At 42.8% G+C, this 26371-nt stretch overlaps 1 pseudogene; it reads left to right on the top strand.

The window, feature by feature from the left end:
* LOC128604889 (delta(3,5)-Delta(2,4)-dienoyl-CoA isomerase, mitochondrial-like) overlaps positions 1–26371 on the top strand; it is a 177363-nt pseudogene that overhangs the window by 129004 nt on the left and 21988 nt on the right.

Raw genomic sequence — 26371 nt, 5'->3', positions numbered from 1 at the left:
CAGCTAGAAGTAAGCTTTCTGATTACATAGTTACTCTGGATGGACTTTCTGTTTCATCATGTGCAGCAGTAAAAGACCTTGGAGTGATTATTGACTCCAGTCTATCATTTGATGCTCATGTAGATAATATTACTAGGATAGTCTTCTTTCATCTTACAAATATTGCTAAAATAAGAAATATAATGTCACTACACAATGCAGAAAAATTAGTACATGCTTTGGTCACCTCTAGACTACATTATTGTAATGCCATACTGTCTGGATGTTCCATTAGGAACATAAACAAACTCCAGTTAGTCCAGAAGGCAACTGCTAGAGTCCTAACTAGAACCAAAAGATATGACCACATCACCCCGATCTTAACAGCACTGCATTGGCTCCCATTCAAATTTTGTACTGATTACAAAATACCACTATTGACCTATAAAACACTGAAGGGTCTTGCGCCACAGTACATGAGAGAAATTTTGGTCTTTTATGATCCGTTACACCTACTTCAATCAAAAGGTGCAGGCTATTTGTTGGTACCTTGAATAGTGAAGGTTACAGCAGGGGGAAGATCTTTCTCTTACAAAGCCCCACAGTTATGGAACAGTCTTCCAATTAGTGTTCGGGTCTCTGTGTCTCAGTGTTTAAGTCCAGGCTGAAAACATATTTGTTTAGTCAAGCCTTTTGTGAATAGGTTTTTGTTAGATAAAGGAGCAGATCTGGAAGGCTCACGGGCATAGAGTGTTGTGGTGAACTGGGATGTTTGGATGCTGTAGCCCCCCCGCCCCCCACTCTCACACGTTCACCCAGGTTTGACCCCCCAGATGTCGAGCTACACATGCTACTCCTGAGATACCAGTGAACCTGACCCCTTCTACTCTCTGGACCAGCCCTATCCATCCTGATGCCCTACTTCTGGTTCTCATCAATTGGAAATCACTTGCTGCTGCTGAGGATGGCCCCACATGGACAGCCTAAAGATCAATGAGATTATGGATGGTACCACTTTAAAAACATGAATATAGATTTGAACCACCATTCATATGAACACTTATGCTATGATTGCTAGGACTACAAGTGCTATGATAGGTTTAGGGCTGGAATTGCCATGACCAGTTTTGCACTCAAGTCTCCATCAATGAACAGTGGAGAAGTTCAACAAAACAGACTTCATGTAAAAACTGTTATGAATTTCCTCATTGCACAACTACACTATTTGACCATGTAGTATTAGCACATTTATAGAAGGGATTTCTTTATAATTGCACTATCTGGTGTCACCCAGATGAGGATGGGTTACCTTTTGAGTCTGGTTCCTCTCAAGGTTTCTTCCTCATGTGGTCTCAGGGAGTTTTTCCCTGCCACCTTTGCCTCTGGCTGCTCATTAGGGATAAATTCATACATTTAAAATTGATATCTTGAATTTATATATTTCTGTAATGCTGCTTTGGGACAATGTCCATTGTTAAAAATGCTATACAAATAAAACTGAATTGAATTGTTCATTACTTCATCCAAGTGTGGACCATGTTATTTGAATGGTGAAGTATTATGGGATGTGCTTTTACAATATTGTAGTAGTTTTGCACTGTATTGTCACACTAATTAGTATTATATTAGTATATATTTCTTATTTGATTTGACCTACATACTACACATATCTTACAGGTTGAGGTGGTCTGTGATGTGTATATATAGAGTTGAAGAACCACAGAAACTAATAAATATTTCATGCAATTTAGAAGTGACTGTGGCTGTATTTTAACTGTACCATAATTTCCACATGGATATTAGTTAAAGTTGGTAGTTTTATGAAGAGTCTATGATGATGTAGACTAATTATTACTATCAATATTAATTAGAAAAAAGAATTAACCAATAGGAGATGTTACCTCTGTGTAGATGAGGACTCCTGTAGATGGGGGTCCTGCACAGTCTGATATCTTTTGCAGGGTTTCACTACTCAACAACATACACATTTTACTGTTACTAATATTTGTTCTCATTAACATGTGCAGATAGTAAGTAGATAGTGTAGTTATTAAATTGATTTTAAATAGAAATGGAATGGTTAAAATATTGTATACAAAAAGAAAATCATCCAATTAAGATTTTTTTTTCATTACTCTTCATCGATGTCACGTCTCGCAACGTAAGGAAGATATGACGGATGTAAGTGCAGTAGGAACAGTTTTATTTAAGAGAGACACAGGCATGTAAATCCAAAACGTGATCCAAAAACGTAATCCAACACATGCAAGAGGTCAGGCGATCGGCAAACAGGCATAAAGGGGCAAGGCAGGAAACTATGTCGTGGACACGGAAAACAGGGTCGAGATACAAAACATGTAACATAAGCTATGACTATGAACTCGGAGCGGAGAAACCAGCGTGAACTAAACAGACAAATCTAAACATGAAACATGAAACATGACATGAACTATGACTGTGACTATGGTTATCTATTGTAATTAATCTAATCTGATCTACTATACTATATCGAATCAAATCTAATCTAATCTAATCTAATATTCCGCGCTGTGTGCTGGGAGGCGCACAGTATATATACACAAACATAATCAGCGTTGTATGGCTGACGGCTGAGGGCAATTCAGATACACGTGAAACAACCAATCACAGAACTGGGAGGAGACATAACAGGAGACTGCATGCTAGCGCAACAAAAAAGCAGAGCGATGTTCACGGCAGAGCAGGAAAGCAGAGTGACATCCTCAGCGGAACAGGAAAGCAGAGCGACATCCTCAGCAGAACAGGAAAGCTGAGTGACGTCCTCGGCGGAGCAGGAAAGCAGAGAGACGTGCTCCGCAGTGCAGGAAAGCAGAGCGACGTTCACAGCAGAGCAGGAAAGCAGAGTGATGTCCACAGCAGAGCAGGAAAGCAGAGTGATGTCCACAGCAGAGCAGGAAAGCAGAGCGACGTCCTCGGCATTGCAGGAAAGCAGAGGGACGTCCTCGGCGGTGCAGGAAAGCAGAGGGACGTCCTCGGGGGAACAGGAAAGCAGAGCGAAGTTCTCAGCAGAACAGAAAAGCTGAGCGATGTTCTCAGTGGAGCCTGCAGGCTGAATTTTGCAGGCTGTGTCAGCGAATTCAGGCGTGAGCATAACTTGGTTGGACAGGTTAGCAAACGTAGCCATGAGTAGAGCTTGGTTGTCTGTTTCAGCACACTTGGGCGTGAGCATAACTTGGTTGGTTAGGTCATCAGACGTAACCCATGAGCAGAGCTTGGTTGTTTGTTTCAGCAAACTCAGGCATGAGCAGAACTTGGTCAAACGGTTTTTCTGACTCTGGCATGAGCATAACTTGGTTGTCCCTGTCAGCCGACTTGGGCGTGAGCAGAACTTGGTTGGCCGTGTCAGTAGACTTGGGTTTGATCAGGACTTGGTTGTCCGTGTTAACAGACACTTGGTACAGTAACTGGGCTTTACAGTGGATCTGTGGAGCTGAGACCTCCTCGTAGGTCTCAGGCTGGGGCTCTGATGCTGGGGCCTCCCTGTTGACCTCTAGCGTGTCAGTAGACTTGGGCTTGAGCAGAACTTGGTCGGCCTTGTCAGCTGACTTGGGCGTGAGCATAACTTGGTCGGCCTTGTCAGCTGACTTGGGTGTGAGCAGAACTTGGTCGGCTGCGTCAGCGGACATGGGCGTGAGCAGAACTTGGTCGGCCGTGTCAGCGGACTTGGTCTTGAGCAGAACTTGGTCGGCCGAGTCAGCGGACTTGGGCGTGAGCAGAACTTGGTCGTCCCTGTCAGCCGACTTGGGCGTGAGCAGAACTTGGTCGGCCGTGTCAGCGGACTTGGTCTTGAGCAGAACTTGGTCGGCCGAGTCAGCGGACTTGGGCGTGAGCAGAACTTGGTCGTCCCTGTCAGCCGACTTGGGCGTGAGCAGAACTTGGTCGTCCCTGTCAGCCGACTTGGGCGTGAGCAGAACTTGGTCGTCCCTGTCAGCCGACTTGGGCGTGAGCAGAATGTGGTCTTTCCTGTCAGCCGACTTGGGCGTGAGCAGAACTTGGTCTTCCCTGTCAGCCGACTTGGGCGTGAGCAGAACTTGGTCTTTCCTGTCAGCCGACTTGGGCGTGAGCAGAACTTGGTCTTTCCTGTCAGCCGACTTGGGCGTGAGCAGAACTTGGTCGTCCCTGTCAGCCGACTTGGGCGTGAGCAGAACTTGGTCGTCCCTGTCAGCCGACTTGGGCGTGAGCAGAACTTGGTCGTCCCTGTCAGCCGACTTGGGCGTGAGCAGAACTTGGTCGTCCCTGTCAGCCGACTTGGGCGTGAGCAGAACTTGGTCGTCCCTGTCAGCGGACTTGGGCGTGAGCAGAACTTGGTCTTCCCTGTCAGCCGACTTGGGCGTGAGCAGAACTTGGTCTTCCCTGTCAGCCGACTTGGGCGTGAGCAGAACTTGGTCGTCCCTGTCAGCCGACTTGGGCGTGAGCAGAACTTGGTCGTCCCTGTCAGCCGACTTGGGCGTGAGCAGAACTTGGTCGTCCCTGTCAGCCGACTTGGGCGTGAGCAGAACTTGGTCGTCCCTGTCAGCGGACTTGGGCGTGAGCAGAACTTGGTCTTCCCTGTCAGCCGACTTGGGCGTGAGCAGAACTTGGTCTTCCCTGTCAGCCGACTTGGGCGTGAGCAGAACTTGGTCGTCCCTGTCAGCCGACTTGGGCGTGAGCAGAACTTGGTCGTCCCTGTCAGCCGACTTGGGCGTGAGCAGAACTTGGTCGTCCCTGTCAGCCGACTTGGGCGTGAGCAGAACTTGGTCTTCCCTGTCAGCCGACTTGGGAGTGAGCAGAACTTGGTCTTCCCTGTCAGCCGACTTGGGCGTGAGCAGAACTTGGTCGTCCCTGTCAGCCGACTTGGGCGTGAGCAGAACTTGGTCGTCCCTGTCAGCCGACTTAGGCGTGAGCAGAACTTGGTCGTCCCTGTCAGCCGACTTGGGCGTGAGCAGAACTTGGTCGTCCCTGTCAGGTGACTTGGGCGTGAGCAGAACTTGGTCGGCCGTGTCAGCTGACTTGGGCGTGAGCAGAACTTGGTCGGCCGTGTCAGTAGACTTGGGCTTGAGCAGAACTTGGTCGGCTGCGTCAGCTGACTTGGGCGTGAGCAGAACTTGGTTGTCCCTGTCAGCCGACATGGGCGTGAGCAGAACTTGGTCGTCCCTGTCAGCCGACTTGGGCGTGAGCAGAACTTGGTCGTCCCTGTCAGCCGACTTGGGCGTGAGCAGAACTTGGTCGTCCCTGTCAGCCGACTTGGGCGTGAGCAGAACTTGGTCGTCCCTGTCAGCCGACTTGGGCGTGAGCAGAACTTGGTCGTCCCTGTCAGCCGACTTGGGCGTGAGCAGAACTTGGTCTTCCCTGTCAGCCGACTTGGGAGTGAGCAGAACTTGGTCTTCCCTGTCAGCCGACTTGGGCGTGAGCAGAACTTGGTCGTCCCTGTCAGCCGACTTGGGCGTGAGCAGAACTTGGTCGTCCCTGTCAGCCGACTTAGGCGTGAGCAGAACTTGGTCGTCCCTGTCAGCCGACTTGGGCGTGAGCAGAACTTGGTCGTCCCTGTCAGGTGACTTGGGCGTGAGCAGAACTTGGTCGGCCGTGTCAGCTGACTTGGGCGTGAGCAGAACTTGGTCGGCCGTGTCAGTAGACTTGGGCTTGAGCAGAACTTGGTCGGCTGCGTCAGCTGACTTGGGCGTGAGCAGAACTTGGTTGTCCCTGTCAGCTGACATGGGCGTGAGCAGAACTTGGTCGGCCGCGTCAGCGGACTTGGGCTTGAGCAGAACTTGGTCGGCTGCGTCAGCAGACTTGGCCTTCAGCAGACTTGGCCTTGAGCAGAACTTGGTCGGCTGCGTCAGCAGACTTGGGCTTGAGCAGAACTTGGTCAGCCGCGTCAGTAGACTTTGGCTAGAGCAGAACTTGGTCGGCCGCGTCAGTAGACTTGGGCTTGATCAGGACTTGGTTGTCCGTGTTAACAGACACTTGGTACAGTAACTGGGCTTTACAGTGGATCTGTGGAGCTGAGACCTCCTCGTAGGTCTTAGGCTGGGGCTCTGATGCTGGGGCCTTCCTGCGGACCTCGAGTTGGAGCTCGGCAGGTGAGCCCACCTCATGGGTCTCAGGTTCGAGCTCTGAGGTCGCCAGGTTAACTTCAGGCTGAGGCTCCAGAGCTGAGACCTCCCCGTAGGACTCATGCTGGAGCTCTGAGGCCACCATGTAGACCTCTGGCTGGAGCTCGGCGGGTGCGACCTCCTCGTGGGTCTCAGGTTCTGAGGTTCCTACGTTGACTTCTGGCTGTAGTGTCATAGGGGCTTTTCTGTGTAGACGCTTGTGCTGATGCCAGCTGCTCTTGAAGCATTCCTTAGAGCAGAAAAATGCTTCCTGGAGACCCAGCTTCTTGTATGAGGGACATTGGAGCTGAGCCTCTTTCCCGCAGCCCTCAGTCATACATCTCGGAGAAACCTCCCCCACGTTGGCTGGAACCTGAAGCAGATCGGTGGAAGCTGCCCTGTCAATCCCCTCATAATAGAGGTTGAATGGTAGGTCAGCCTGGGGCTGTCCACTGACTCTCCACCCCAGTAAATTCAGACCATGAAGCTGCCCTGGCTGCGTGATCTCCTTGCGTACCTTTGAGGGTACTGCATGGACAAGAAATGCGGCCAGTAATCCGAGCGTTTCCCGATGAGGTACTGTCCTGCTACCTCCATGGTTTCTGTAGCGTGATATGTCCCCTGTCTTCCTGCTGCATTCATGTAGAGGCGTAATATTCTGTCACGTATCGTGACGTAACGGAGATATGATGGATGTAAGTGCAGTAGGAACAGTTTTATTTAAGAGAGACACAGGCAGGTTAATCCAAAACGTGATCCAAAAAACGTAATCCAAAACATGCAAGAGGTCAGGCGATCGGCAAACAGGCATAAAGGGGCAAGGCAGGAAACTATGTCGTGGACATGGAAAAGAGGGTCGATATACAAAACATGAAACATAAGCTATGACTATGAACTGGGAGAGGACAAACCAGCGTGAGCTAAACAGACGAATCTAAACATGAAACATGACATGAACTATGACTGTGACTGTGGTTATCTATCGTAAGGAATCTAATCTAAACTAAACTAAACTAATCTAATCTAATCTACTATACTATACTATACTATACTATACTATACTATACTATACTATACTATATCGAATCGAATCGAATCTAATATTCCGCCCGTGTGCTGGGAGGCGTGCGGTATATATACAAACATAATCAGTGTTGTAATGGCTGACAGCTGAGGGCAATTCAGACACACGTGAAACAACCAATGACAGAACAGGGAGGAGACATAACAAACAAAGCAAATGCACGTGTCCAAATGTCACGATTGTCAACAACGAAAAAGCAGGTGCTCGCGCATCATGCTCGGCAGCTCGCTCACATGCTCCGCAGCACGCTGCTTAAAGGGGAAATCGTGACAGTTGACACGCAACTTTGTACTACAATGTTCTGGCATGATTTTTCTGGACATTTACTCTGTGAGGTAAATACAGTCTTTAAGTCTGATTAAATGTTCATACCTAGGAACCAATACCAATTGTTTACCTCTTTTTTAATTGTGGAAGTCCATCTGGTTTGACAGAATTTGAGTGATCCATCTTTCACCATTAGTCATGGACAGACAGCTGTGTACAACAAGGCCTGATTTCATCTACTGCAATGTGCCACTGCCCACCTACATATGTTAACATAAACAAATAAATAAATATGCTTCAATCCTCAACATTTGTTTTTAGGTTAAAGAAATTAATTTTCTTAAATACAGCATTTATTATATTTACAAAATTTATTAAAGTACCAAATCAGTGTTATATCACAATAACAAAAGCCTCAATTCCAGGAGGATAATGCCTTCAGTGCTACAATATTATGAGTTATTGAACCAAAACAATATGGGAAAAACACTTTCAGTTATCTTGTAAATAAATATCAAAATACATAGTTATATAAGATACATATATAAGTAATTCCTGCAGGATTACAACTGCATGGGATTTTGAGTGATCATTTGTCTTCAGGACAGTCCATAGGAATTCTACAAGCCAAAGAAAATAGCTTAGAGTAAGGACAATTTTCTTCAGAATTTTACCTCACATTTTTCTGTTTCTAGTGCTTCCTGTATAAACAAATTAATTTAACCTACAGCTGTGATGTCATCCTTAAATTACAGCTAACATATTGGTCCACATTGGGCCAATATCTATTTTATCCACCCTGGCCATAACGTGGGTTGGGAGGGAGCCCACACTTGATTCTTATAGGTTTCACTCGTAGCAGAAGAATATGCAGCCTCCCACACAAAATTCACAATATTACTGGAGAAAATACAAGTGATTGACAGAAGTATAGCCTAGGTGGAGGTGGATTAGGTCCACCCCCTGCATTTTTCTGTTCTTTCACAGCAAAGCCCTGTATTGCTGATCCAGATCCTGAAGTTACAATCAGCGTAATAAATATTACCTAATACCTAATGCATACACTTTTATCAGTTTCTGTTAGATCTTTTTCCTAGAACTAAGAAACATCCTATTTGTCCTATTACTTGATCATATCATATCTATCTATCTATCTATCTATCTATCTACTATTGGGATGGCAAGGCCAATTCTTTTGGATTTCAGCTTTTATTTCCTGGTGTATACAGCTATATGTGTTAACGTAAAACATAGAACCTTTTGTATCACACCACCCAATCGTTAGGTGAGCAAAAGTATAGGAACAGGTAAGCCTTGAAGTAAATGAAATAATACATATTATTTGGTTGCATATCCCTTGCTTGCATTAACTGCATCAAGACTGAGACTCATTGACCAAATTGTTGGTTTCATTTTTGTGATGCTTTTCCAGCCTTTTGGAAATGGTTTGCATAACATTCCAGCAGAGGAACAATATGGTTTTCCTTATTTTATGACCAAGACCACTTGTCACTTGAATTTTTCAGTGAAGCAGCTATGTGCCATGGTTATGCTGAAATCCACACCGAACTACATTAGCCATCAACCCCAGTATGTGACCCACTGATCACTCACACCTGTTCTATGTTACCCCTAATAAGGACCCCTATAGAAGTTCTAGTTTTTTAGCACCTAATTGTCAAGCTTTTGTTGTTGTCTTGTTCATGTGTTATCATGTGTCCTATAGCCACTCTCATAGTCCGCATGTTTTTGGCTTGTGTCCATTGTTACGTTTATGGTTCTTGTTTTCACAGTTTTGGTTGTTTCTGTATTCAATAAAAATCTGTGCTTGTATCCGCTGCCTTCTACAATCCCTGACACTGAGTTTTCCCCTATTTCAATAAAAAAATAACAATGCTTCTGGTGCCTTAATTTAACACAGTCAGTTATTTGAATTATGCTGTTTGAAGAAATTGTCTTTGTCATGAACTGGAGTTGGCACAGAAGCAGAAGCGGGTGCGTAGTAAAAGGTAGTTCCAAAGACGTAGTCGTAAAACAAGCCAGGGTCAGGCGATCGGACAAACAAAGCACTAGGGGACAGGCAGAAAGCGTAGTCGTAGACGGGAAAAGTGGTTGAGAGAACAAAGATAGCAAACGAATGTGAAAGGCTTGGAAACACAGAGAACAAGTCTACTGAACGTATACTTCGCACTGAACATTTGGCGAATGACTCTCTAAATACTAGTGGAGAGAGTGTGTGTGTGTGTGATTAGTGACAGGTGTGGGAGATTAGAACTCGGGGGATGGTGAGCGTATGCGTGCATGGGAGGTGAGTGTTGCTTCTTGGGAAACTGAGCCCTGGCCGGGTTGAGATATGACAGTCTTATTGTAAGCTTTTTTTCTTTTCTTTTTTCTTGGTTGCTAATTATTAATCTTAGATTAAGAGAGAAATTCTTAAAGTCAGCTAAATCAAAAGACCAAAATACTAATTTTAAGTAAGTCTATCTTGAACAACTGAGTTTTCATTGCTTATAATAAGCACAACTTGCTTTTGGCATGTTTGTCTAGTTTTAAGATCCAATAGCATTTTTAGTGACTAGATATTTATGCTATTTTGAAGAATTCTTACCTTGTCGGTTTTGCTTAACCTATTGACAGGTTTGAGGGGGTTTTTTTGCCTGATTTTAGTACACTTTAACTAGATTTGAGTGTGTCTTGCTTGTTTCAAGAAAGTCATTTTTTTTTTATTGCAGCAAATGTACTTTGGAATGCACTATAACTGTAAATGTTATCTAAAATAAAATCAACTTTATTGCAACACTGTGGCCTGAGAATCAGTTTTCTAAACACACCAAGTTTATAAACACATTAATCTTTTCTGTTGCATTATTTTCATTGCTCTTATATGCACCATTTTGTCATAGCGTTATTATTGTTCTCAAAATATATATTTTTTAAATTCTCAAAATATTAATAATTTTTCTTGTATAAAAACAGGAAACACAAAACCCCCCATCCTCCTGCCCCAAATCCATGTTTTTTGAATTCATTTATAATTCCCTTTCATTATAAAGCTCTTTACTGACTCCTTGTTGTTCTGAGGATTTCGTATTCTTATTCTTCTGTCCAAAATACAACCAACAATAAAACCACAACAGTATGACCGGATAACCATTTCTTCTTTATATGCACAGTCTACAAATGTATTCTACTTGTCTAAATGTGTTTATTAGAGAGCTCACTCACCTCATTTGGTGTGGAATTATAAATATCATTTTCTTTTTAATCTTCATGTTTTCCAGCTGCTCATTAAATCTGGTGTTGGGGTTTCAAACAGAGTTCTAAAGAGAATATTTAGAGGCGGTACAGCAACATGGACTTTGACACCTAGGCATTTTTACAATCTGCGTGTTGAAGTTTACAAGCCGGGACATAAACACCAATCAATAAACTTATATGATAATGCTTTATGTGTAGAAGTTCTGACTGTATGGTTTGTTACTGTAAAAATCTTCATGCTCTCTTTAATACTTAGCATCGTTATGTCCCATTGGTTCATACAATCGCTTTAGAATTTATAGAAATACAGAGATAGCTTTTATTTTAAAATATCCAATATAGGCCTGCCTATATTGTTTTATGTACATTGTCTGAAAGAATATATAATAAGGAGAATGAATTAAGAGTACATTTTTGGCCAAATGTTTTTGGAAATTTCCAACAAATAATAAAAAAATATTTTTTTGCACATTTTCTGAACTTTAAAAACTTTAACCCCATTAAACACATTAAAAAAAAATCTGTTAAGTGGTGCTAAGAAATTGACTGTCGTTGTAAAAATGTCAGATTAATAAGCTTTTCGTTTTGGGTAGGTCATTAGGAAATTGCTTTACAATACAATGTAAGGGGTTAAAGCACACAGACAATTACAGTGGTGTGCATATACACTAGATACCAATAACTATCAAACAATTATAATTATAATAAGAAGAGGAATTAAAAAGGAAACTTAAATGATATGTTCTTATGTCCTCAGTATCAGTGCCATGGGTCTAGTAATGAGAAATATTTTTCCTTTATTCACGAGATCTTCACTCCATTTTTCAGAGTGCATCTACAGAACCACACAAATTCCTAGGCCTGATAATTTATGGTGGTGTATTAAAGTCATCAACGCTTTGAGACTTGTAGAGAAAGGACAGGCTGCATAATCATCTGGAACCTGCATATGAATAACATTACAGAGGATGAGAGAAATGACCAGATAAAAGGCGCCAATAGCTACGACTGACTCTTTCAATTGAAGTCCCTAATGGAGATCTTGCCTGAGCTAAGATTATGTCATAAACCTGTTGTCATTATCCTCACATGGTACAGGGTACCACATGCAGCCATGCAGGCAAAAGAAAGTACACCCTCCTTTAATTCTCCATCCATCCATCTTCTATACCACTTATCCGTTTCAGGGTCACAGGGAAACCTGGAGCCTATCCCAGTGAACATCGGGCACAAGGTGGGGTACACCCTGGACTGGGTGTCACTCCATCGCAGGGCACCAATCACATACACATTCATACACTACGGACACTTTGGACATGCCAATCAGCCTACCATGCATGTCATTGGACTGGGGGAGGAAACCGGAGTACCCGGAGGAAACCCCCACAGCATGGGGAGAACATGCAAACTCACACACAGGGCCACGATGGGAATCGAACCCCCGACCCTCGAGGTGTGAGGCGGATGTGCTAACCACTAAGCCTCCTTCAATTCTAATTTTTTTTTATTTATCATGGCCTAAATACCAGTTGTGTGGTCTACACCAACTTCTATAAACAAAAAATAACCTCAGGTGACAACAAAAATGCAACAGATTTCAATATGTAGTCAGTTTTTCAAAAAAATAAATAAAGCAACATTAAGAAACCAGGTAGGCAAAAATAAGTACACCCTATAATTCAGTAACATATAGAATGACCTTTAGCAACAGTAACTTGAAGTAAACATTTTCTGTAGAAAATGTTTGTTTGTCTCAAATCACAGTTTCAAATAATTGATTTTTTTAGGGAATTCCTTTACGCACAGCTCTTTTAAGATCCCACCACAGCCTCTCAATGGGGTTGAGGTCTGGATTTGATTGGGCATTACAACATTTTTGTCTTCTTTACCCATTCAGACATCGATGACCCAATTTCAGCCCACTTTATGCTACTAGATAGATGGCCTCACATTTGTCTCAAGAATATACTGATATAAAGGGGATTATTGTCTCATGTAAAGTTTACCACTCTCTCAATGACTGCAAGTTTCCCAAGTCCTGTGGCTGCAAAACATGCCTAAATCATCACCCTTCCACCACCATGCATGACAGTTGGCATGAGGTGTGTGGTGATGCGCTGTGTTTAGTTTTTACCAAACATGGCATTGTGTATGATGAAAAAAAAAACATCTCCACCTCGGTCTCTTCTTCCAAATCTTTTGTTTGTTCAAATGAAAAAAGTTATATTTCTCACAAAGAGCTGATGCTAGATAAACAATAGACAAAAATAGCTCACGCTCAAGTCTCAATCACTGAACAGTGGATAACTTCACCTGGATACTATAGACTCAAAGTTAAAACTAAAAATAGAAAATAAGACTTCTATGCTCATACCCAAGATCCTCTCAACACACCTGGCATTCAATCACAGTATCTGGTGGGCCAAGATGAGGATGGGTTCCCTTTTGAGTCTGGTTCCTTTCAAGGTTTCTTCCTCATATCGTCTTGGGGAGTTTTTTTCTCACCACCATTGTCTCTGGCTTGCTCATTAGGATAAATTTAAATCTATATCCAGATTTCTGTAAAGCTGATTTGCGATGTCATTTGTTAAATGACATCGCAGTTTTGTGTGCACGTCCGAACTCCCTCCCAGACTTTCCAGCCTGCCCTAGCCTGCCTTGCTCCTGCCTCCCAGGATGACCTCACAGATTGGTGGCCATATTTAAAGAGGAAGATGGAGTGAGAATGTGTGGGATGTTGGAGGTGGTTATGTGTGATTTGTTGTTAGGAGATTGTTTGGTTTGTGTTGCTTGACCTTGTGGCTATCAAATTCTGTATTCTGACTGCTGTGTTGGTGTTTGACTTTTGCCTGGTTTTTGACTTTGAGTTTGGTTATCCCTGAATCTGTTTATGTATATTCTCTTCACTTTTGTATATATATGTACAATATATAATATTATATAATATATACTGGCAGTAGGGGTGTGGCTGCCATTTCTTTTGGGAGAGGGTTCCTTTTGTCTCTGTTTCTTTGCTTAGGTAGTAAGAGAAGTATATTTGTATTTTTCTTTCTTTTCCTTTTAGGTAAGCTAACTACCTAATAATAGAATCCTTTTGTTTATTATTTTGGCCTTGGCCCACCCTGAAGATATGCCTGGTTTGGTTAATTTGTACAATTATGTGTATATTATCTGTTACAATATACCACAACCTTTTTCACACAACCTTGTTGTTTTGTTATTCCCTTATTTAAAGATCAATCCAATTGAATCCTGAGCTGGTTACTCTGGGTTACTAGACTGGGCCATAACAGATTTGGGGGCTCATCTGGGATTGATTCTTTATTTATTTGGGCTTTGTGCCCAATCAGCAGTCAGGTTTTGTTGGTGTATTGTGCCCTTTGTAGTATGGCTTTTGATTTGATTATGTTTATGTTATGTCCATCATTAGAGGACTTTGATAGGTGTAGGAAAGATAATCTGCTCCTTATTGGAGACTTTTTCTCATATGGCACTTCTCTGTACGGCTAGGAAAAAGTTGGTTAAAGCGGTGTTGTATGAGGCACTCATGGCTCAACAAATCCTACCTGACCGTGAAGCACTTTCGGGTGTCGCCGCCTAGCCTACGCAGCTTATGCAGCCTACCCAGCCCCTTCCGGTTTCCGGCAGGGCAGAGGCCATGACTGAGCTGGAGGACAAGGTTGTTGCAGGTCGTGAACAGCCTGAGGCTGGTGCAGTGGACCCCGGTTGGGTACTGTCGCTAAGGGAGCTCGAGTTGGAGATTAAGCGGCAAGAGTACCAGATGCAGCCACTGTGAGTTCGGGAGCTGGATACTGAAGGGAGAAGGTTCGACCTGGCAGCTCAGCAGCGGAAGCCAGTGCTGCTGCCACGGAAGCTTAACTCCCCGAGAGCAACCTCCCCGTATTCCGTTGACGCAGAGCACTCCAGCCCGCAGCTGACTCCAGTGCTGTCCTCATCGGTGAGTCCACCTCACTTTGATGTTAGCCAACATGTTGGGTTAGTGCCTGTATTTAGAGAAGATGAAGTAGATGCTTATTTTGCTGTGTTCGAGAGAATAGCCACGACATTAAGTTGGCCAAAAAGTTTGTGGACATTGTTATTGCAGTGTAAGCTATTTGGTAAAGCACAAGAAGCATGTTCCACCCTCACCTTAGAACAGAGTTGGATTACGATACTGTTAAGGCTACGGTTCTCCGAGCAAATGAGTGTGTGCCAGAAGCTTACCGGCAAAATTTTAGGAACACTGTTAAGTCCGTGCACCAAACCTATGTGGAAGTCGCCTGTGAGAAAGCCATGCTGTGTGATAAATGGTGTTCAGCTAGTGGTATAAGGAATTTTGATCAGTTTAGGGAACTGATATTGTTAGAGGAATTTAAGTCATGTTTGTCAGAATCACTGGTGGTGCATTTGAACAAGCAGAGAATTGATACACTGTTGAAAGCTGCTATTTTTGCAGATGAGTTTGTTTTACCCACAAAATTGTGTTCATTCCTCCTTCGTCTCGGAAAGATGCGTCAGCACGTTCATCGAAGCCTGTGAGTAAAACCTGTACCTTTTCTAAACCCTCATCTGGGTCTTATGAATGTTTTTATTGTCATGAGCCGGGTCACATCATTGCTAACTGCCCAGTACTAAAGCGAAAGCAAGCGAGGCAACACACAGAGGTTAAAAAGGTTAATGCAGCCGCTGCTTCACAGAATGTTTCTGAAGGTCTTTGTCAAATTGAGCCAGAATTTGCACCTTTCATGTATTCAGGATATGTGTCCCTGGGTCCTAACGAGGTAAAGAAGCCTGAACATGTGCTGAGAGACACTGGGGCTGCTCAGTCATTTGTGTTAGAAAAAGTGTTACACTTCTCTGAAGCTTCGTACGCAGGCAGTGATGTGTTAATTCAAGGTACTGAACTGTCTGTAATTTGTGCGCCTCTATTTGGAAACTGAGGGTTTCTCAGGTCTGGTGAAGGTGGCTGTTCATCCAGCTTTGCCCGTCAGTGGGGTTTCAGTCATTCTAGGGAATGATATAGCTGGTAATAAAGTCTTTTCCTTACCTGAAGTAGTTTCAGAACCTGAGAGTGCTAATTTTCACCCTGGTGACCAGCACTCATCTGTGTTCCCTGTTTGTGTGTTACCGCGAGCCCAACAAAAGAACTTGGATAAATGTGAGTTTGGAAAAGGAGTTGTCTCCTATTTGGGTAAACGTGTAGGACAAGGGGTGGTTACACCATTAACTGCCAAAATTGAGGCGATCTGCATGTTCCCTGCTCTTACAAGGAGGCGTAACCTGCGTCGCTTTTTAGGGATGGCTGGCTACTACCGGTGTTTCTGTAGGAATTTCTCTGATGTGGTTCTACCTTTGACTAACCTGCTGTGTAAAAATGTGGTGTTCAAACGGTCCGCAGAACGTCATGCTGCCTTTGAGTCTGTTAAACTCCTCCTGACTAGTTCTCCAGTTTTGTCTGCTCCGGACCTGAGTAGACCATTTAAGTTAGAAGTTGATGCCAGTAGCATGGGTGCATGAGCAGTGCTTCTACAAGATGATGATCAGGGGATAGAACACTCAGTTTGTTATTTCTCTAAGAAGTTCTTAAAACATCAGCTTAACTATAGTACCATTGAAAAGGAAGCTTTTGCCTTGCTACTTCCAACATTTTGAGGTTTATCTTGGTGATAATGCCAAAACCTGTGCACGTCTTTATTGACCATAACCCCCTAGTCGTTTTACACCATATGCGTAATACCAATCAAAAGCTCATGCGATGGTCTTTTATTGTGCAAGGGTTTCGTTCAGTGATTGTCCATAAGAAGGGTGCCTAAAATGTGATTGCTGATACACTGCCACGAGCTTGATGTTATTGAGGGGTTGTTGTGTTTTTGCTTTTGTTTTTGTTTTGAACCCTTTTAGGTTCACACTTACCGTAATTTCCGGACTATTGAGCGCACCTGAATATAAGCTGCACCCACTGAATTTTTAAAAAAAATATTATTTTGAACATAAATAAGCCGCACATGTCTATAAGCCGCGGATGCCTACCGGTAACGTCACATTGAAACAAATTAACTTTACACAGGCTTTAACAAAACACGGCTTGTAACAAAAATAAATAGGCTTTAACGAAACAAATAGGCTTTAATTAAAAAATTAGCAGTAAACAGTACCCTACCAAGAAAGTCATTGGTCACTATCTTCCTCCTCCTGTGCACTGAAACCACTGAAGTCATCTCCTTCGGTGTCGGAGTTGAATAGCCTCAGAATTGCTTCATCCGATATCGGATCGTTTTCATTGTCGCTCTCGTCATTTTCATCCGGAGGCAAATTCCCTGCTGAGCTCATGCTGCCCTCTTCAGCACGCAGCAGTCCAGCCTTTCGAAACCCGTTGATGATAGTGGACTTTTTGACAATGTTCCACGCTGTCAGGACCCACTGGCAGACTTGACCATAAGTTGCTCTTCGCATGCGGCCCGTTTTAGTGAAGGATTTCTCCCCACTTGTCATCCAAGCCTCCCACTGAACACGGAGCACCACTTTAAATGCACGATTCACACTGATGTCGAGTGGCTGCAAATACTTTGTTGTGCCCCCAGGAATCACAGCTGGAATTGAGTTTGTCCTCTTGATGGCTTCTTTCACCGAATCTGTTATGTGGGCCCTCATGCTGTCCAAAACGAGCAATGCCTTGTTTCTGTGAAAGAATTCTCCCGGTCGCTTGCCGTAACACTCCGTATGCCATTCATGCATTAGGCTTTCCGTCATCCATCCTTTCTTGTTGACTTTCACAACAATTCCTCTCGGAAATTTTACTTTTGGCATCGTCATGCGTTTAAAAATCACCATCGGTGGAAGCTTTTCTCCCGATGCCGTGCAGGTCAGAACACAGGTGAAGTGCGTTTTTTCATGCCCAGTTGTTTTCAGCGTGACGGATGATTTGCCTTTCCTGTTGACAGTCTGAGTGAGAGGCAGGTCAAACTTCCGAGGAACCTCATCCATATTTATGATGTCGTGCGGGCCAATGGAATGCTCCGCTATCTTTGCATCAGTGAATTTGCGGAAGTTTGAAACTTTTCCCTCGTAGTCAGGAGGGAGCTGCTGACACAGACTCGTCCGTACCCTGATGGACAGGCCTTTACGTCTCATAAATCTGAGACACCACGATGGTCCACTTCTAAAATCCTCAAACTTCATTGCGGTGGCGATTGTTTTGGCTTTCAGTCGGATCTGCACAGTTGAAACACCTCGGCCGTCTGCTCTCTGTGTGTTGACCCAGTCTTCGAGCTCATTTTCTAGTTCGGGCCATCTGCTTTTCTTCCCTCTGAAAGCTTTAGTTGTCTTTTTGCACTGAGTCAATTCCTCAAGCTGCTGTTTCCAACGTCTTATCAAGACGACTCATTAAGACCAAGCTCGCGTGCAGCAGCTCTATTTCCTTTTCCAACAGCCAGATCAATCGCCTTCAACTTGAAAGTTGCATCATATGCATTTCTCCGTGTCTTTGCCATGATGAGGGTGACAAAATGACTACCGTAATCAGAATGATGGGAAGTTTGAGCACGCTTGAAACAGTAAACTAAAAAGTTGTTTGACCTTAACCTGTTCGGCAATTTCATTGGTCTAAAGCTTCATGCCGCCAAAAAACTGAGCACGTCACAGAATCTGTTTTTTTTTTTTTTTTTTTTTTGCACTGTTTTTTGGCGGCATGAATGAAGCTTGTGAAAGCGGGAAAAATCCATAAATTAGCCGCGTCGTTGTTTAAGCCGTGAGGTTCAAAGCATGGGAAAAAAGTTGCGGCTTATAGTCCGGAAATTACGGTAAGTGGGGGGGTGTTACAACCCACTATCTTGGGATGGGAAGTTTTTGTGTGCTGTGACGTTTTGTGTGCAGGTCCGAACTCCCTCCCAGACTTTCCAGCTTCCCTAGCCTGCCTTGCTCCTGCCTCCCAGGATGACCTCACAGATTGGTAGCCATATTTAAAGTGAGGACGGAGTGAGAATGTGTGGGATGTTGGAGGTGGTTACGTGTGATTTGTTGTTAGGAGATTGTTTGGTTTGTGTTGCTTGCCCTTGTGGCTATCAAATTCTGTATTCTGACTGCTGTATTGGTATTTGACTTGCCTGGTTTTTGACTTTGAGTTTGGTTATCCCTAAATCTGTTTATGTATATTCTCTTCACTTTTGTATATATATGTTCGCTTGCTTCACCGGCAGTAGGGGTGTGGCTGCCATTTCTTTTGGGAGAGGGTTCCTTTGGTCTCTGTTTCTTTGCTTAGGTAGTAAGGGAAGTATATTTGTCTTTTTCTTTCTTTTCCTTTTAGGTAAGCTAACTACCTAATAATAGAATCCTTTTGTTTATTATTTTGGCCTTGGCCCACCCTGAAGATATGCCTGGTTTGGTTAATTTGCACAATTATATGTGTATATATTGTCTGTTACAATATACCACAAGCTTTTTCACACAACCTTGTTGTGTTGTTATTCCCTTATTTAAAGATCAATCCAATTGAATCCCGAGCTGGTTACTCTGTGCGGCCCAACCTAGACTGGGCCGTAACAACACGCTGATGGTGAATCAAAAGAACCTGCTCACTTAACTAATAACCACCTTATTCTCAACATTCTCATGGACTCCGAAGGCTTTTGTGTAAGACTTTTGGTTAGCCATTTCCGGTTGTTTCAGCTTACTAGTTTTTCTTCATTGCATCTTTTGACACTGTCATTTAACATCTGATAGTTATTGTTAATAATTATGGATTTGTGGAAAACTGGTATTGTGTGTGCAGCTAGGGGTTGGCCTTGAGATGATTTAGAATCTCCATCTTCCTCCTAAACATGAAGAAGCTCTTCAGCTTTGGTTAAAAGCTTCCAAATACTGTACATTTACACTTTTCATTTTGTGGAGAGAAGGCCTATGAAGGTGTACCATATCCAGAGAAACTTTTGTGCTCTGATGCTCCAGTGAAAAACAAGAAAATGAAACAATATCAACACAGGAAGATAAGTCAGTGTGATCAATGTTAAATGTTACTGAAATTAGCTAGTTGTTTGATAGCCCAGTAGTGTCCAGCTGATGCAGACAAGGGTTCAGTTATTTCATGACGTTTATCTGATATATCCGGGAGACTGGCTAGCTTGCAAGCCAACATTTGCTACGTCTGTTCATTACAATAGCTTCCAGAGTTAAATAGCTACACTCTTAGTTCAGAATTAGCAGCTATAAAACCGCAAAAAAATCTTGTAGCTGAATAAAAGTAAAGGTTTTCTAGGTGCATTAACGTAAAAAAAAAAAAAAAAAATACTTGGACATTTCCACAGGTATCCAAAGAAAGTCAAGTGAGTTTTTTTTTTTTGGTCATTCCTCTATATAGCTTGTATACACTGGAATGACATATAATTTCTCCAAGACCATGGTCCCACACATACTGTAACAGTACTCAAAGTATTGAGTTACTGCAGTTAATAAAGTTTCTATTAAGGTAACCTGAGTGACAGCAGATATGAGTTATCTATTCATTTCTTCCCTCACACACCTCTCTTTAACAGAAAAATATTATTATTATTATTAGTAGTAGTAGTAGTAGTAGTAGTAGTAATAAAGCAATAATATAAGAGAATAATAATAATAATAATAATAGTAATGGCGTTGTCATAGCAAATAACAACAATAGTTCACAGTGCTTTTGTTATTTTATGACATGTACAAGCAAGTGCTAATGAATTAACCCAGAATTCATAACTTTAGTGGAGAAAAAGAAAGTTGAGTCAGTGTAGCATGTAGCTATCCTGAGGGGAAAAACACTTATTGCATCCTAGAAGTATTAGTGATAATAATATTTTCTCACAAAACAAATTAATCTAAACTTTCACCTGCAACCCATACTATATACATTAAAGTACTAAAGATTTCCACTTAAGTCACTGTTAGATTTCCAAGTATCTCAGGAATCTCAGATTATGTCTTTCAGTCCTCCGTCAGCCCTTTTCAGCCTTTTACTTCTATTAACTTTTAGTTCTGTGCTATGAGCAAGAAAGTGTGGTTTTCCTCAAAGCGTTTCAGATCTGTGGAGTCTAAATTAACACACGCTGACACATGCATGCTCACAGAGACGTCCGGTTTACAGAAGTATTTATACACATTGATAACAGTATTGCGTAGTAGGTGGGTTTCTGCTTGTGCAGGTGCTTAGACAGATTTAGACAAAACACACAGCACACAGGGTCTAATACAAAATAAGTCTACATGTGTCTAAAGGATGGCAGTTGATCAGCTTATTTAAAGAGGTAATTAAATGAATACATTCATCATAGATATTGGATAGTACAGAGACACATAAACAGAAACTATAACCCAGTATTCCCCATATCTAAGGTGTCTTAATAGCAGTTCATAATATAAGAGCGTACATGATATAGAGAATTTCCTTTCAGTCACAGTATATCGGTTTAGCAGAGGCTGGTCATTGTACATTTATCTCACAATTAGCAAACTATGCTAACATAATTCTAAAAGTCTCAACATGTTCAACTGACCATCAGTTTCTCAGAAAGGCATACAAACATTTAATTCGATTTATCTTTACAAATGTATTTACAGTTGTCCTACTGGAGCAGTATTTTGTGTCAACCACATTTTCAGTCAGGTTATATGCTTTTTGACGTTAATGTTATCTGAACTGCTCTGCACCTAAATAACCCTACGTCTAGAAGTTTCTAGAAGTAAGTCTTGTGATGCCCTGCCCTCCCGCCTCAAAATAATAAAGTTGAACAGGTGCCTTGAATAAAAGATATTTAATAAAACAATCTTTTTTTCCCCACCAAAATTTCATTTAGGAAATAAGGTAAAAATTTATTAAAAAAAAAAAAAAAAAAGTGCCATTTGTGAAAATATAACTTTTTCTGTAACTTTTTTTTTTTTTACCATCATCCTAGTGATGGTAAAAATATTAGCTTTATAAAAATTTTAAAATCTCCCTGACACAATTCAAATAGAATTTGAATTCTATTTGACAAAAATCAAAAAGAAATGCCAAACACAGGTAGTATTTCTTTGAATCTCTGCTTATCTTGATGCGGTCAACGTCAAAAAAAAAAAAAAAATTGCTGTCAAAAAATGCTTGGTGCTGTCAAAAAAATCAGAGATACTTGAAAATTCATGTATGTTTTTTTATTATTATTGTTTACTTTGCTTGTAATATGCATGAATATAAAAAAATATTTCTTTATGTGAATTTTTAAAAAAAAAATGTCTACATGTGCTAGAGTTTTCAGGAGAGACTAAATCAGTTAGAGTTTTCTGATTCTTATAGGGTTTATATACATTTGAATATATTTTTAAATTAAATATCAGGTAAATGACAAATCATGTAATGGAAAAATCCCTCCAACCCAAGTTTAAAAAAAAAAAAAAAAAACCTTCCATAGCCAGGGGTTATGTATGTAAAAAGAAATAAAATTTTATTTAAAACAATAAAGTGAGACAGTCTGCAGAAAGTCTAAATTCATGCAAAAATGCATGGGCTTTTATACTGTTCTGTGACAGTGAGTTCATCTCTAGCTGGGGCATTACCCTTTCTTTCTTTTTAAAAAAAAAAAAAAATTTATTTATTCATTTTCATGTGATTCATTTACCTTTTCTCTTCTCTCCTCCCTTCCCTTTCCCAAATATTTCATTGAGAAGAAGAAAACAAAACAAAACAAAAAAAACAAAAACAAACAAGCAAACAAAAAAAACAAAGAAAACAAAATTACAAGTACCAATATAACACAGTGTAGCACGTAAAGATGAGGAAACAACACTAATAAAATGAAATGAACTCTAACCCAGTCAGAGCATCAAAACAGAGAAGCACATTAATACAGAAGTAAATTTAAGAGGAGCGAGTCCACAAAATCTAGACGAAGTAATGCACCGACAATATCTTCAATAAGAATCCGAATTCTGTAGCGCTGGAAGGCCGAGTGCAAAAAAAGAAAAAAGTGAAAAAAACTCCACTATATAGGTGATGCAGTTCACCCTGATATTAAGAGTTTAACATAGTCTCCGGCTTCCTCCGCTGAAATAAAGTCCTTCTGAACACCGTTATATGTAATGCGAAGCCGAGCTGGGTGAAGTATTCCATAGCGAGCTCCCTCAATACCATGAAGTTGACGCCGAACCTCGTTAAATGCAGCCCGGGCCTGGGCTGTCTTGGCTGTGTAGTCAGGGAAAACGGAGATGGTGAAATCCCTCGTTTTAATTTGCTGGAGCTCTCTCGCAGGGCGTAAAATATCAACACAGTCACTGTGATAGTGGAATCTGCACGCAATAGCTCGTGGTTGTTCACCAGGCTTGGGCTTCGGCTGAAGGGTCCGGTGGGACCGGTCCAGAACTGGCTCCTTCTCCAGACTAACCCCTCTTTTAACAAGGCCGCTACGGCAGCGGTTGTACAGGTGTCAGCGCCCTCTGGAACTCCCGCTATCCTGACGTTATTGCGCCATGACCTCGAGTCCAAATCCTCACATTTATTCTCTAATTGAGTCACAGTCGCAGTGAGAGACTCGATAGTAGTCTTCATATGAACTATGTCATCGGTGCAACCGGAGAGAGCGTGCCCCATTTCCCCAACAGTACCTTTCAGTGTTGATATGTTAGCATCGGTAGCGACTTTATCACCAGCCTGCTGTGTTTCCATGACCTGCAGGTCAAGCTGGATAGTAGACAGCGCATCCCTGAACATCGCCTGAAACTCCTTTTTAAAAATATCGGCAATGTCCTTCCTCAGTGAAGCCAGCAACTCAAGCTTGAGTGCGGCGAAGTTCAGTTCAATTCAATTCAATTTTATTTGTATAGCGCTTTTTACAATAGACATTGTCTCAAACTCGCTCGCGGCCCTTCTCCCCCTGAATCCGCGTCCCCGAGCAGTGACCCTGACTTCGCCGCACTCAAGCTTGAGTTGCTGGCTTCACTGAGGAAGGACATTGCACACTAGGTCTCATTGCTACCACGGGTTTTCGTGTTCTTTCCAGACATCTTAATGTGCCACAAAGTTAAAAGTGCAAATAAGGAAATGAAGTAGAATAAGTCAAAATATATTATATGACCAAAAAGTGCTAATTAATTACAATTTTAATCGAAATCAGCCGGAGCCTCCAACTTCGCGTCTTACTCCATCGAACACCGAATTCGAATTTTTTTTTACCCTTTCTTTCTTAAAAACAAACCAATCTCCTTCCCCACAATTAATTATTCATGACTATGATATCTTAGATTTGTGGTGCATGCACCTTTAGTTGCTTTTTAGAAAGGTTTTATGAGGACAGAGCTTTTAGTCTGTAGTCATTTTCTGCCATTTTAATGACATTCTCGCTTTCATCCTAACTCAATACACTTCTTCTGGAAGCCTTATCTTTTATTTTGGCATTGGTTTGCAAGCTTCAAAAGGTTTTGATTTTCCATAGAGTGAAGCTGCTGAAGACAAAATTGTTGACGAAATATCAGACTTCTAGGGAAAACCATACATAAGCCGTATTTATAACCCTGTGATGTTGGATTATTCGGCCATTGTGGGACATGAACGGCACTGTTATTTAGTTATGCTGAAGGTGGAGGAGGCACTTGCGATCTACCTCTCTCCATCAATGGCAGGTAATTTAGGGGGGTCGGCTTTGCCATCCAAGCCATGTAAGGCCACCTCGGAATTGGTTAGCAAGGCCTTTATGGCAGTGGGTCTTCCTTGTGGGTCATTGCAGACAATGGCACTGTAGCAGATCTACCAAGCAGACCTGCTGAGTGAGCTTAACATATGGCGGCAAGCAGTCCCATCATGGCGAGTTCGCCCAGGCATCCATGAGTGGAGTCTGGGCCAGCGTTAGTGCAAGGGAGGCACAGAAGGCAAGTGTGGCGGCCCACCTCCCCTCACAGAGAACCAGGGGAACTTGCCGGTCACAGTCGCAGTCTGCTAACAGTCCTGATCTGAGAATGATCATAAAGGCCAAGCAGACAAAGAGGAGCGGTCCTGAGGGGCTGCGGAAGGACGTATCATGGGAAATGAGGTTGTTAGGGCAGTTAGCCCCCAGTACTACTTTAAGGCCTCCCCTAGCTAAGACTGACAAAGTTTTCAGTGTCTCTGGTCAGCGAGCTGTCACAGGGCAATGAAAATCTGATGCTTTCCCTCCAATAGAATGTAGAAAAGTTAACGTCACTAAAAGACCATCTTGCAGCATGGAAACTACTGCCAAATGTGTCTCCATGGGTTCTGTCTACCGTAGAAAAGGGTTACCAGGTCCAGCTCAGAGCTCAATCCCCCTGGTTCAGAGGTGTGCTCACCACAGTAGTCAGCATAGAGCAGAGCCCAATGTTAGCACAGGAAGTAGGATCCCTCTTGGACAATGGAGCCATAGAAGATGTACCGCGTTCCCTGAGGGAGGGAGGTTTTTACAGCTATTATTTCCTGGTCCGCAAAAAAGAGGGGAGTATGTGGCCAATTTTAGATCTGCGTCATCTGAACTGTACTCTTCAGACATACAGGTTCAAGATGCTGATGCTCAAACTTATCATTCCACAGATTCTGCTCGAGGACTGGGTTGTGACGACAGATCAAAAAGACACATATTTCCATATAGAAATATCGCCCTGTCACAGGAAGTTTCTGAGGTTGACGTTTGGTGGCAATGCGTACCAATATTGGATTCTTCCCATCAGGTTAGCTGTAGCCCCTCACACCTTCACAAAGTGTTTAGATACCATTCTGGCTCCCTTGTGACTCCAGGGCATCAGTGTACTAAACTACCTGGACAACTGGTTAATTTTAGCACGATCCAGGGAACTGGAGATTCAACACAGATGTTGTTCTCGCCCACATGAAGAGCTTGGGGCTCAGGTTAAACCTCAAGAAAAGTATGCTTTCTCCAGTGCAGAGGACAACTTTTCTAGGGGCTTTATGGAATTCTACTATGATAAGGGTGTTTCTGTCCCCAACATGAGTAGAATAGACCCACCCAAGGCATGTGACATAACAGTGCTGTACAGTATAACCATTACTATGAAGGAGAGACTTCCTGATTTGGTGAATCCTGTCACCGTGGAACAGTGAGCAGGCAGGGCTGTGTGACAGGCCATTACAGAACAATTCTTTATTCCTTAATGAATTTATGTTATGGGGGCACGAAACACCCTAGAAAAGCTAAAAGACCGCTTTGTCTGGCCAGGGATGGATGCAGAGGTCCGGGGCTTCTGCCAACAGAAACTTCTTCTGTATGCAGCTATCTATTCACAGGAACAGAGCTGGGTACATTGTTATGGGTGAGGCGTTGCCGCCTCAACCGGGGGGGTTTGGGGGGGGTGTTCACCCATAGATGGGAGACCATGAGCAGTGAGAGAATGGCTAAATACGAGGACATGCCCCGGTTTGCAACCCAGTAGAGTCGGAGTCTGATGACGAGGAGGATCTGTGAGGCTGGGGACATGTGAAGGACCCGGAGCTTTCAACGGGGGGTCTGCCCTCACGAGTCATTCCCATTCCAACTGTCACCTGCTTAACTCTCAATTCAATGGCATGCCAGGATGAGAAGATGATGTGATCAGCCATGCCCTGGGTGTAAGTGCTAGCCTAACCTCTTCCCAAAGGTGGTCCTCTACAGTACGTAAAGTGCCTGGGCCGACGACAATCAGCATACAGAGAGATACTGCCAACAGAGACTGTCAATTTAGG

The sequence above is a fragment of the Ictalurus furcatus genome, unplaced genomic scaffold (assembly GCF_023375685.1).
Source record: "Ictalurus furcatus strain D&B unplaced genomic scaffold, Billie_1.0 scf5, whole genome shotgun sequence".
NCBI lineage: Eukaryota > Metazoa > Chordata > Actinopteri > Siluriformes > Ictaluridae > Ictalurus > Ictalurus furcatus.
This window is presented reverse-complemented; position numbering and strand designations above follow the sequence as displayed.